Consider the following 12,730-nt stretch of genomic DNA (forward strand, 5'->3'; position numbering starts at 1 on the left):
TTTCGTCCAAATGTCACCCAAGCCTTAGCGTAGGCTAAGCATAGGTTTCTGCAAGTAGGCTAACATAGGTTTCTGCAAGTACAACCAAAATCTCCACATTTACTGGAGCGTTTCTGGCAGTGGGCCATTAAAATTCTTGTTTTAAACATGGTTTGGAGAAAGAGTTTTCCTGCTTTTGGTAGTATGAATGGACTTGGTGAAAATTTTGGTCCCATTGTCATGGGTGTGGATTAAATCCTGGTTTCACTGGAACCTGAATTTGACCCTTCATTTAGAAACTCCTTCCTTCATCCACACAAAAACACATAAGATCACAACAGAGAAATACTGTTTTAGATACCAGCCTTACTGTGTTTTTAATAAAACTCCGTAGGTCTCCTCATAGGTGATTACAGTTAAATTCAGTTACAAAAAAAAATATGTGAATTTACAGGGAGAAGAAAAAATGGGGAAGGATGAAAGATTAAATCTTACTTCATTAATTAGAAATATTTTGTCCAAAATGTTTGACTCCAGAATAGTTTTAAAGTTTAAAATACAAGATGATAGGCTTCTGAACATTTTAGCATCATGCAAGGCTTTATCACAGGGCTTTTTTGCCACTTTCTGGGCTTGTTAGCCCCTGAGAGGGTATATGCACCCACCCCAGCCTGTCACTACCCTTCCTTTGCCTGGGGATCAGTGGCAGGAGTTTGAGAGGACACCTGCTCCTATAGTGCAAGTTGTTGTCATGAGTTTCCCAATTAAAACTGCAAACCTTCCCAAAACCTGGAAATACAGACAATAAATGTGGCTACCCTAAGTTTCTAGGAAACTTATTTCTTTAAATGTGCTTTTGTTCCAAAACCTGATTTTTATGAACAGTTCAGTGCATTATTCAAAGCTTAGTACCTATTTATTGTATTAGACCTGGGTAACTGCTGAGTGTGACTACAGGTTTTGGGTCAAATAGAGAGGGGAAATTAAAGTTGCATATCACAAATCTCACAACACCGCACCACTACCAAGGCTTCTTTCACCTTCCTTGCCTGTCTCTCTAACATGCTTTACAGGAGTTGAATGTTACATAAATGAACAGTGTTACTCAGGAAACTCTGCTAGGAGATATTCTGCTGTGCAAACTATGCAGGGATAAGAAAGCTCTATTCACCGCTGGATATGTCGTCCATTAACAGAAGAGATGATATTCAGGTTTGACAGACATGTTTTTAGTGGCCAGACAATAAGATAAAAGTGGTTGTATCAGTTCAGGGTACTGAGAGTTTGTCAAGCCCACATCAACTCAGAAATACTCCTTTTCCAACCCATTCTTTGTTCTTCTGACTGGCATTTATAAGGATGTTTCCAGAGCAAAGGGCTGGAAAGTTGCCTGAATATCATTGCACAAGGCTGTACCTAGTGATTACATACAATGTTAAGCATGACACTGATAATAATTTTTACTGTGTTTTACTCCCTCGGACAGAAATCATCTAGGGCTAGTCTTGATGTATTTGTTTGTTTCATTTCCCAAACTGGTCAAAATTGATGTTTTGATAGATAAGATACCTAAAGAGGCTGTTGCAAATCCCTTTGTTTCAACAAACCTAGGTAAGCCAGTAGAGAATTTTATTTATATCTAGTAGTTAAAAAATACCCTCCAGACAAATTCATGACTCCTAAGGTTTCTACACTAGATTAATCAGCATCTAGTCTGATCTTGGTTTCTTAATCTTAAGAGTATTGCTGTTCTTTAAATTAATCAGTACTTGTAACATTCCAAAAAGAGAAAGATTGCCACTGGGCAGGATGATAGAGGAAATTAACATTTTTTCCCTATCATTCACGTGGAGTTCAGGTTGGAGCTGAACCCTCTGTAAAGGAAATTGAGACTGCTGTTGCAAGCAACTTTTATGTGTTCCCACTAGGCACACAGCTTTCCATAGAACCAAGAATAGTAAGGATTTCTAGCATGTTCTCTGCTGCCATACAAGTTTCTGTAAAAGTGCTTAAAGGTTGACAGATATCTTTCTGAATGCTGAATTCATTGAAGACTGAACGGCTTCTGTAAAGTACACAAAAACCTAACTGGAACATGATCTGGTGTGTTCCCAAATGCAGCTATTTTCCACTCATTCCTTGCTGTTGTGGTGGTGACTTTACCTCCAGACTTAGCCTCTTCCTCCAGGCAAAAGAAATGCTCTAAGTCAAAGACTCAAGATTTTAATCCTGGGAAATTGATGATGATTTGTATTCAGTAAGTTAACTTTTAAACAGAAAATGGGAGGGCTTTCAGCAGAATCTCCTTCAGAAAAACTGGTTGTTTGGAATTTAAGTTGAACTATGGTTGTCTGCCAGGTTTTGGGAAGAGTTGCTCTAGTAATCAGAAATTAATATAAGCAAAAAAGTCAAGCTTTTAAAATAAATTCCTCATGCAGGATAAGGGTTAAAGCACTGCTAAAAAAAGAGGTCTGTTTGTTTGTAGAGGATTCAACTGCCTTGTTAAAAAGCACATAAAACATCTACATAGATATGAGCAGCTGTCTCCTGCAATCTGTCTCCAAGTTCAAAGTATCTGTAATGCTTCCTTTGACTGACACAATTTAGTAAATAAGGATGAGTGTGATAGGCCTTCCCAGAGAGCCACAAGACTTAGATGCTCCAGATCCCAATTTTTAAATTCACAGCTATGGGAACTGAGCATGGGAAAAAGTAGCCTATGTGCTAAATGAGGGACTACTAAAAGCTAGGGTCACCAGGAAGGCAAGCAGACACAGCATTCATTTGCCATCCCTGTGAAGGAAATGCCACCTGAAGGCAGACAGGAGCACACAAAACCAACAAAGCAGACTCCTGAAAAAATGCTTTGTTGGACCTCTGTTGGCCTGGCTTTTGGGCTACCAGAGCAAAATCAAGTGAAGAATTGACCCAAACTGCCTTCAAAATAGATAACAAGTCTGAATTTAGGATTCTGAAAAGGCTGTAGTACAGGACCAAGAGACCAGTGGGACTAAGGGCCAACTCCTACTCTAGAAAACACAAAATTAAGAAAGCATCCATAAGAGACAGAAATTCAAGATTACCCCTCAATATTCAGTTTGCAAAAGCCCAGTTCAGTGTTTAGAAATGTCGATAAGTGGACAGGAAAAAAAAGAGCTTTAAGGTTATGCCCCAAGTGTTCCTTTGCTTGTTAACTGAAAGTATAATTGGATTCTGGTATTTGTATACACAGGAAGTCACGTCTGGCCATGCCTGTCATACTGCATTTCTTTTCATGGTGGCGTGTCATGATTTAACCACAGTCAACAACTGAGCACCAACAGCTGCTCGCTCAGTCCTCCCCAGTGGGATGCGGGAGAGAATCAGGAGGGAAAACATATGGGTTGAGATAAAGACAGTTTAATAGGTAAAGCAAAAGCTTTGCACACAAGCAAAGCAAAACAAGGAATTCATGCACCACTTTCCATGAGCAGGCAGGTGTTCAGCCATCTACAGGAAAGCAGAACTCCATCACGCACAGCAGTGACTTGGGAAAACAAACACCCATCAGTCTGAACATCCGGCCCTTCCTCCTTCATTCCCCAGCCTTATATGCTGGGCATGATATCACATGGTGTGGGATACCCCTGGGGTCATTTGGGGTCAGCTGTCCTGGCTGACATGCCAGGAGGCTGACGTGTCCTCATGCACTCTCAGTCAGCTCACTGGTGAGGTGTCCTGAGAAGCAGAAAAGACCTCAACTCTTTGTAAGACCTGCTCGGAAGTAACAAAAACATCCGTGTTATCAACAGTGTTTCCAGCACAAATCCAAAACGTAGGGGAGAAAATTAACTCTATCCTAGCCAGAACCAACGCATAGAGGTTGACTGTGGCATTCAGGCAGTATTGCAGAGGGACCTGTCCAGATACATGCCACCTGAAGAAGCAGCATGTTGCTCTTTTGCCTCTTTCCTTGCATGCTTTGTTGACCTGGTTGAGAGCAATGAGGGCCTATCCAGAGTTCAGCCTTTCCCCTGAAGAGATGTTAACACAGCATCTGTCTAGATTTCAAGGCAGTGAAGGGAATGGGCATTTGAAGGTGTAATTGGCCTTTGTGTGTTTATAACCTTGTGGAAGGAATGTATCAAAACAACATGGTGAAAGCTCCTGCCTTTCCCCACTGAATCACGTTGATCACATTTTTAACATGTCCATGGCACAATAAAAATCTGTGTGAGACAGTTTAACTAGAGCCTCAGCTAGCAGATCTCTCATTAAATCTGAAGAATTAAAGTCATTAATCGATAAACCCACAGAATTATTAAATTTTAGTCATTAGCAGAATAAGAAAAATTTAGAACTAGCTTCCTCACATTATGCCTACCAGTGAAATTGGGTAATCTCAGAGTTTCCAGACCTGAACGAGACTTAATATGCATTTGGCACTTCTACAGATATTGCTTCAGTGGTTTTGCTTTAAGCACATAATCAGTAGCTTTACCTCTCAGTTCTCTTATTTCAGAGATGTAAAACGTTCTTATTCCCTTGAACAAGTTTCTGAATTACTCCTATCTAGAATTTTATTCCACATGCAACCTACTCTGGTGGGCTGATGGTGGCTGGATGTCAGGTGTCCACCAAAGCCATTCTATCACTCCCCTCCTCAGCTGGACAGCAGCTTCTCACAGAGGCTGTGCCTCTTGTCTACCTTACCAAAACTTTACCACACAAACCCAATACACCTGCTGTTTCTATCACTGTGTTAACACCTACCTTCCTACGCCTTTCAAGTTTTGATTTATCTAAGGGCAATTTGTTAATGTCTCTTGCATTCACTCCTAGTTAACATACACTAAGCCAAGCCAAAGGAAAATACTTCATAAAGTTTGGCAAAAAATAATCAGTATAAACAAACTGAAATGAAGTTTAAGGGTTATTTCTGTGATATCTTCTCAGAAAATATTTGACACAGTGAGATGCAACTTCTTTAAAAAATTATAGTACTAATAAAGATTCTGTTCAGGCATTTGAAGTAGTAGGAAAGTTTACTGAAAATTTATGCATAACAATTTTTCTGAGGGATTTAACTGCAACTAACAATGTCACTATCAACTGATTCTAGAAAATGGCGAATTTGTGTAACAGCTAGTCATTGTATAAAACTGCTTTATTTATCCCAGAACTATGCATAGAACTGAAAGCATATTATGTTTGAGAATACACTGGCAGAGCATTATTGCTTCATAATTCTAATTGAAAGACAAAGCCACTTAACATTTATGGAATAAAAGGAATAATGCTTCTGTTAATGACAAAATTTATTTTAGTAGCTATTACTCAGAAACACGTTCTAAAGCAGTTTAAAATTATATCATTTGGAAACTGTATGTATATAATTTTTCTCATGGTGATCATTTTGAAGAGCCTGCTGATATGCAATATTGGTGGTTGATGCAGAATACTAATGCAACCATTATGTAAAGAAAAACACCTCTCAAATAATTCGTACTGAAAATATTGCGGCAGCTGCATTCTCCCCACAGCTTGGTAGTCCAGGGTGCTATCATCATAGCTATTTTCCCACCGTATTTCTGAGAAATAGGACCCATTTTTTATCAGGCTGGAGAACATACAAGTGCCAGATAGTCTTATGAATTCTTGTACACCTTCATTTTTCCAGTTTCTACAGGACTATCCTCTGTGAGACTGTTCTCTCCATATAAAGCCCAATTCTCTTTGGAAGAAAATATTTTAACCAAAATACTTTTTCATTAGAATGCCAATTGATGGATATTGAAGGCTGCAGATCTATGCTGTCTTTTACCTGAGTTGTGGCCTGCAATGTGTTCAACATGAAGAAGAAACAAAGAGCACATTCCCTATGTATTTCCAATGTGTCTTCTCTTACCACATTTCCTGTCCCTATCTGAGCCAACAACAAGCTGACAGTGGTGGCAGCCCAGGGTCTTATCTGTTCAGGTGTCTCCAGAGAGAAAACAAAATAAATCGTGGTATTGAGGAAGGCATAGAAGAATCAGACATTGACAGTCAGAGAGAAGAAAGCTGAAACACAGGTCAGGAAGGTAGGTTGGTTTCGGAACTGTCTGTTGGGTAATGTGAATTCTCCATGTGAAAGGAGAATCCAAACAGTGTGATGGGCAGCAGCTCTGTGTCTGAGGCGTGGCCAAGAGATGCCCTGGTACCTCAGCCTTAGTTTCACATGCTAATGAGGTAGATTTGGGAGTTAAAGAAGACCTATAGAAGAAAGGGGGAAAAGAGGGAATGATCAATTATATTTAGATGGTGCACTGATTATCTTGGCTGCTGATTTCATTGTGGGTTTGTTTGGATTTTTTAACGCATGTGGGTATAGACTGCTAGTAGGCAGCCCTAGGTGAAACATGACCTGACATTTGTGCAGGTATCCAAGCTGCTGTTGCATAAATTGTATCATGGCAAGTACTTAGACAGGGAGAACATGGTGATAATAACTACTTCAGCTTCAGGGCCCCTTGAGGTATTCTTGCTTTATACTTTAATCTATTATGGTTTGTAATTTTCACTCCAAACAAGTTTTCTACCAGGCAGTTTTAAGCAGACTCTCTTTGCACTTCCCTTATCATCATATTTAGCAGCTCTATATCATAGCATTTTACTTGTTCCTTTTATGACCAGAGGAAAATTTGTATGCTTCTAAGATAAAGAAGGATAACAAAGCAATAAATTTTAGGGGATAGGAGGTACTAACAAACTGGCTAACATGACATGAGAGGAAAAGCATTTCCATGAGATATAGCCAAGCTATAAGCCAAAATATACAATTTTATGTCTAGTGAATAAACATTTTTAATGGTTTCTGGGTAAGTTCTGCCATTGCACTGCTTATGCTTGATTTGGCAATAGCAGGGTTAGTAAACCATGTGAAATGCCTTTTTTTCACTAGAGAAAAAAGATTTTATATTTTAATTTTTTATCAGCTATACAGGGAAGAACAGAGGTGAATGCAGTAGAGTAGCTAGATCCAGATCACAGAGCAGAGGAGTGAAGAAAATTCGAAACAGAATTCTACAGCTGGAATCCAGTGCACAGAGTTTTTCTGAAGCTTTGTTAGACTTCTAAGAGCATTTATATATTAACCTTTTCAAAAGGAAAGAAGAAAAAGGTTTTCCTTGCATTTCTCCAAAACTAAAAATGAAATCTTCATAGAACTTATTGTTATGGAAGGCTTCCATTAGTGTTTGCTTCCAGTGGTCTTTTCAGAATGCCTGTATCATTTACTGAAAAGTAAATGGCACTATTTCATACTGGTTGTGATTTTCTTTGAATCTTTTCTAACTGGTATGGAAAACACTGTGTTGCATATTTCATCTAGGGAAGGCATGGGAATTTCCAGGGGAGCATGAATAAGGAAGGATGTAGTACATGTGCAAATATAGAAGCAACATCCAGAACAAGCCTTCAAACATTGCACTAGTTAATTTAATGATATTACAATCACAGGAATGGCAGTAAAATACATGATCCAAAGTCACATTTATTCTTAGATTCTTAGGTACTTCAGACCTTGAATAAATTAGGTATGCTGTATGAAAGTAAGTTCATCAACATTACGGACTTCGTGTTTAAATTGGCTGCTGTTGGCGTATTTCAGTCCTTCTGGTCCCCTGTCCACAATGTAGCGAGAAAGTCTTACAATACATGTGTAACGCCTATGCTCCTACTTGTAAGAACAATAATTTTTTCTAAATTCTTTCACCTTCAGGAGTATGGGTCATCATTATCTTAAGTGAGTTCTAGGAAATGCTTGTCCCTGCTTTGAACAAGGCAATGTCCTTCTTCTGTTTCTGTCACTATCACGGTCACCACCACCAGTATAAGAGGAGATCCAGTTAAAGAGGGATGACCTGATCTTTCCCAGGAGGCTGAGTCTGTTGTTTGGGGGAACAAGTGTATTTCTACAGTTGCCACAGAGCACACCTATTTCCAGAAAAGTAATTAAACTCTCTATTAAATAAATTAGTATTTTTGATCAATATTTCAATGTATTTCTGGGTAATATTCATGTTGATGTGTACTAATGTTGTTTATTAATTCCTCAAAATTATTAAGATTAGTAGATGAGATGAACTGCCATTTTCAGTCCCTGCAACTGCCATTTTCAATTTCAGTCTTCATCCCTTGTAGGAGTAGAGCTGCTGCTGGAGCATGACTTAGTGTAGTCCCCTATTAATACAGACCCCCTTTCAGCTACTTCATCATCACCCTGTGCATTACAAACATTTCCAAGTTAAGCTACTAGAAAATACCTCACTAACAGGAATCAGATCATACAGAAGTCTGTTCCAGCCCACTCACTAGAAGAAGGATCAATATAAGATTTCCAATCCCAAAATATTGTGAGAAGAAAAGTTATAGAGACTCTGGAGCTAAAAACTTCTCTTTACTCAACAGGCTTCTACAAGGAAGGCAGGAAGAATTCAGGACAACTACAGAGCATCAAGATGAGCCAGACACCTAAGATGGCACTATTTTTCCAGCTCAGAGGCATCAGTTAGACTGCAATTTCGCATATGAGTTTGCCTAAACACAGTACAGCTTTCAGGTTAAAGCTGTTTAGGTTAAAGCCCTTTAATAGCTGCAGTGTGATGTAAAAAATGCCACTTGATAAATATGAGTAGCAATGCCCAATAACAAATTTATATCTTGAAAGCTGACATGAACTAGCCTCAGTAGAAATTCTTAGCAACTATTAGTTTGGTTAAGAATACCATTTTTAATGTGCCCTTTGGAGTGACTGCTTCACACAGTTCCATAGATGCTTTGGAGAATACTGATAATAACTAACAAATTGACAGATGTGCCTGAAAAGATGTTCAGAGGAGTCATTACGGTTTGATCTGCTCTTTCTTGTTTCTCTGGATGATGATGATGCATGTGCTTAAATAGAATTACTCTGCACTACATTAAAACATCCTTACCTGCCTGACAGCCTTAATAAAGTTCCTATTAAAATCAGCAGGGAAGAACTCTACATAAATTCAGAAAGTGCAGTGAGGACTGGCTTCACAAAATTTTAGCTTCTATGGTTGTAGATGTACTGTAGACAGAGAGCCAAATTAGTATTGGCTTGTAGATTAATTAAGCAATACGAGCTTCCACAGCATCATAATGCACTTTTATGTTCACAGCTTTTAGTTCATCAATATGCAAGAACTTTGATTTTAAAGTGCATGATGCAAAAATATTCCCTGATTGCTCTGCATGAAGAGGAAAATTCTCTTTCCCATTACCAGGCTCACTTAGCAGCAAAAGCTTTTTTCTGAAAGGATTTAGTTTATCTGCAGAATGAAGTATTTCTTCTGATAAAAATTAAATTGGACTATACAGACCTCTTTAGACTTTCTGGAACCAAATGACGAGACAATTGCCAAGGAGCTGTTGTGCACATTGCACAATACTGAGAAACATGCAGGTACACAGGGCAATAGGAAGAAACAGAATGAGATTTAATACAAGCTAAAGTCTTAGTGGCTTTGTTTCACTTCCAAGAATGTGAATCGAATTTTTTCCTAAATGCATTGGAATCTATGGATACAGAAAGAACCTTGGCGTAACAGGTGATTGCACAAGCAGGCTGAGCTGCCCCATGTATGTGCTGTCTAATCTAATGTCTGCTAAGGAACAGTGTAGATTTCCTTATGATACTGTGATCATATCCAAATTTATTTCCTCAAACAAAATTAATAAATGTTTGCAACCATAAAAAAAACCACACAGCATTTCCCCCTTGCTTCTTTTTCACAGATTTCTTATCTTTCTGGGCTTTATAACAAAAAAAAAAAACAAACTCAAAAAAACCCACTATACAAAGATTTGGAGCAACTTGTATGTGCATTGCAGATGCCATAGAAAAGGTCTCCTGAACTTTGCAGAAGACTATCTAGAGTACACCAAGAGTTTTGAATTGTTGTCTCTTGTTTATCATTTGTGCACTGAATCAAGACAGCAGTGGGGCAGGTGTCTAAACGCTCCTGTAGAAGAGAGGTGCTTTCCCAAGCCAGGAGCTCTGGTATCCAGCCCCTACATAAATGCTCTTTATTTTCTAAGTCAACACCATCCCTTAGCTAAGAAACATTGTAGAGATTAAACACCTTTTTAGAGATGAAATTGCTTAGAGATGTGAACTATTTGTCAGAATGACACATGCCCAACATTTTGGGGACTGAGACTAATTTACAAGTATAACATCACAATTCTTTTCTTGTGTCTAATACATTAACTCAAATGTCACTTATATAAGTTAGTGAAATCTGTCCTGCTTACACTGTGCATTTTGCAGAATTCAAGCTATGATTTAAAAATAAAAACACATCAATTTTGTAGGTACAAGAATATATGCTGTTCAGGAACAGGAGCTACTTTATAAACTAAATCTTGAGACAGTGTATAACAGTGGATCTGAGAGAAGAGAGTTTCTCTCTAAAGATTCCAAATCTGGAACCCATTTATGACTTCAAGGGGAAATAAACTCGCATATAACTCTTTTACTAAGGGATAACAAGTTATTTCTGTTGAAATCCATTTTAGGGAGGGAACAAACTGTGCAGCAGCAGAGTAAATGCAGGAAAAGAGACAAGAAACAGGAAAGAGGGAAGCAAAGAGAGTAGAGGAAATGAGGAAAGATCAAATTCCATTGAGACAACATTGCCCATAATGAAGAAATAGTGGAGGTTTTGGTTGTAATGGTCAAAGGATAGAGGAGTGTTCATATAGGAAAAACCTTACAAAAGGAAGGCCTCTAAAATCATGGCTCAGGCCTGTTACTTCATCTGAGTAGAAAAGGACTGCGTGAAAGTGGCTCAGCTGAATTATAGAAAAACAAGTTATGTAACCATTGTGTATGCACATCATGGTGTATGGCGGTTGGTTGAATTATGTTTGTTATGATTTAAAACTATGTAGCTGATAATGGGCTAACTGCTTAAAAATGCTTGGTTTTTGAAATATAATGGCACTCCTCTGCACCTGCCTGGGGACTCTGTGTCACTTTTCTTCACACAGAGGAGAGGTAAGATTTGTAGGTGATATCACTACTAATGATTTGCATCAGTTGTTTTAATGAATCTTTTTACCTTTCCCTACCAATATGGCCTCTGGTACTGACAACCACCAAAGTTTTATGTCAGAAAGTTTGGTTGTCTTGGGTTTTTGCTTATTTACTTTTGTTTGTTGAAAGTGCATTAGGAAATATTCACTCCTAATTTTTCAAGATTTCATGGAAAATCCTTTAATCTAACCCCCTCAAACTTTTTATTTTCCTGTGAAAAACTTAACATCACTTGCAGGAGAAAACATAAGTGAAAATTTGCATTCTTTTTTGATGAGTGATTTTAATACACATAATATTACATTTAACATGATGATATTTTTCAAGCAAAAAGATTAAAGTATGAACTACTAACTTCACTGAATGGAATAATTTTCTACCTTTAAAGAACTGCCCTGGCTCACAATAACTTCTTATTGCCTAACTGCTGAATTAATTTGTAATGATTTCCTGTCGCTACCTCAGAAGAGGAAAATTTATGGAGTAAAGGGAATCACATTAAATATACCCTGAGTCCTGTGATAGGGATCCCACTGGCAGGAACTGCACTGCAGCTTTATGAAGTCTCCTACAGTAAATACAGCCGATGAAGTGAGACCTGCTGAAGAGTATTCCAAAGAGTGATCAGATATGCCTCCAAGATGCTGTCCCATGGAGCACAGGGAACAAACTCAGATGGATGCATTGGTCTCCTAGCAAGGATGAATCCATCAGGCACCCCCACTTTGCTCAGGGTTACCCCAAAAGCAGGAGGTTGCTTAGCATCACTTCTCCAGTGGAGGAAGGTGATATTCTAAGCCCTAGCCATCCTCCAGAGCTACTGAGGGTCAGAGCCAACTTTATCTGGACTTTGTGGAACTTCTGAAGCCCTAGAATTCCAGAGAGGGAATGTCTACCCGCCATTCATCATCAGGAAGCAAGATGTGATAGCCTCTGGATAATGTGTCAGGTTCATAGTCTAGGGACGACAAGACTCAGAAGTGGGTTTCCCTGAACAAATCAAGTTGAAACTTTAATGCAGAGGCCACACAGAATTGTTGGTTGCTGTGGCAGAGCCTTTGAGGCAGGACAAGCTGCAGAGGAGGCTGCAATAGTAAGTGAGGGTACATGAAGCAACATCAGAGGTGCAGAACTCAAATGATCCTGGGGTCCATTTAGGCACAAAGTAACTTAGCAATCTGACAATAGCCCAAGCAAATCTTGTCTTGCACAGAGAGGACAGGAAATATTTTGTGAATTTGCTTTCATTATGTAGTTCAGAGAGGCATTGCAGAAAATGTGTGAAGAGAGCAAATAGTAGTGGGGACGAATTGCTGGAAACAAGTGGGAAGTGAAAAGTGAAGAATCTAATGGACAAGTAGGGATGGAGGTGGGCAGCAAGAAAATGCTTGTCAAAAATACTGCAGAAATAGGAGACAGCACTGTAAGGAGGGGTTGAGGTTACACGTGTCAGGAACACAGACAAAGGGAGAGAAAACAGATCTGTTTTCTGACTCCTCTTAGGGTAAGGCATAAGGATATTTTGGCTTCTGTTGTAGTGTTTGGTAGGGCTGTGATGGTAACAGATGGCTTCATGTATTACTTGATGGTGTCTGTTGCTGAGAGAAGGGGGAAAGCAAGGTCAGAGTAGGTGCACTGGGCCTGGAAGACATTAATGATGCTTCT

Source organism: Chamaea fasciata, unplaced genomic scaffold, assembly GCF_029207755.1.
Source record: "Chamaea fasciata isolate MVZ Bird 193981 ecotype frontalis unplaced genomic scaffold, bChaFas1.0.hap1 SCAF_5, whole genome shotgun sequence".
Taxonomy (NCBI): domain Eukaryota; kingdom Metazoa; phylum Chordata; class Aves; order Passeriformes; family Sylviidae; genus Chamaea; species Chamaea fasciata.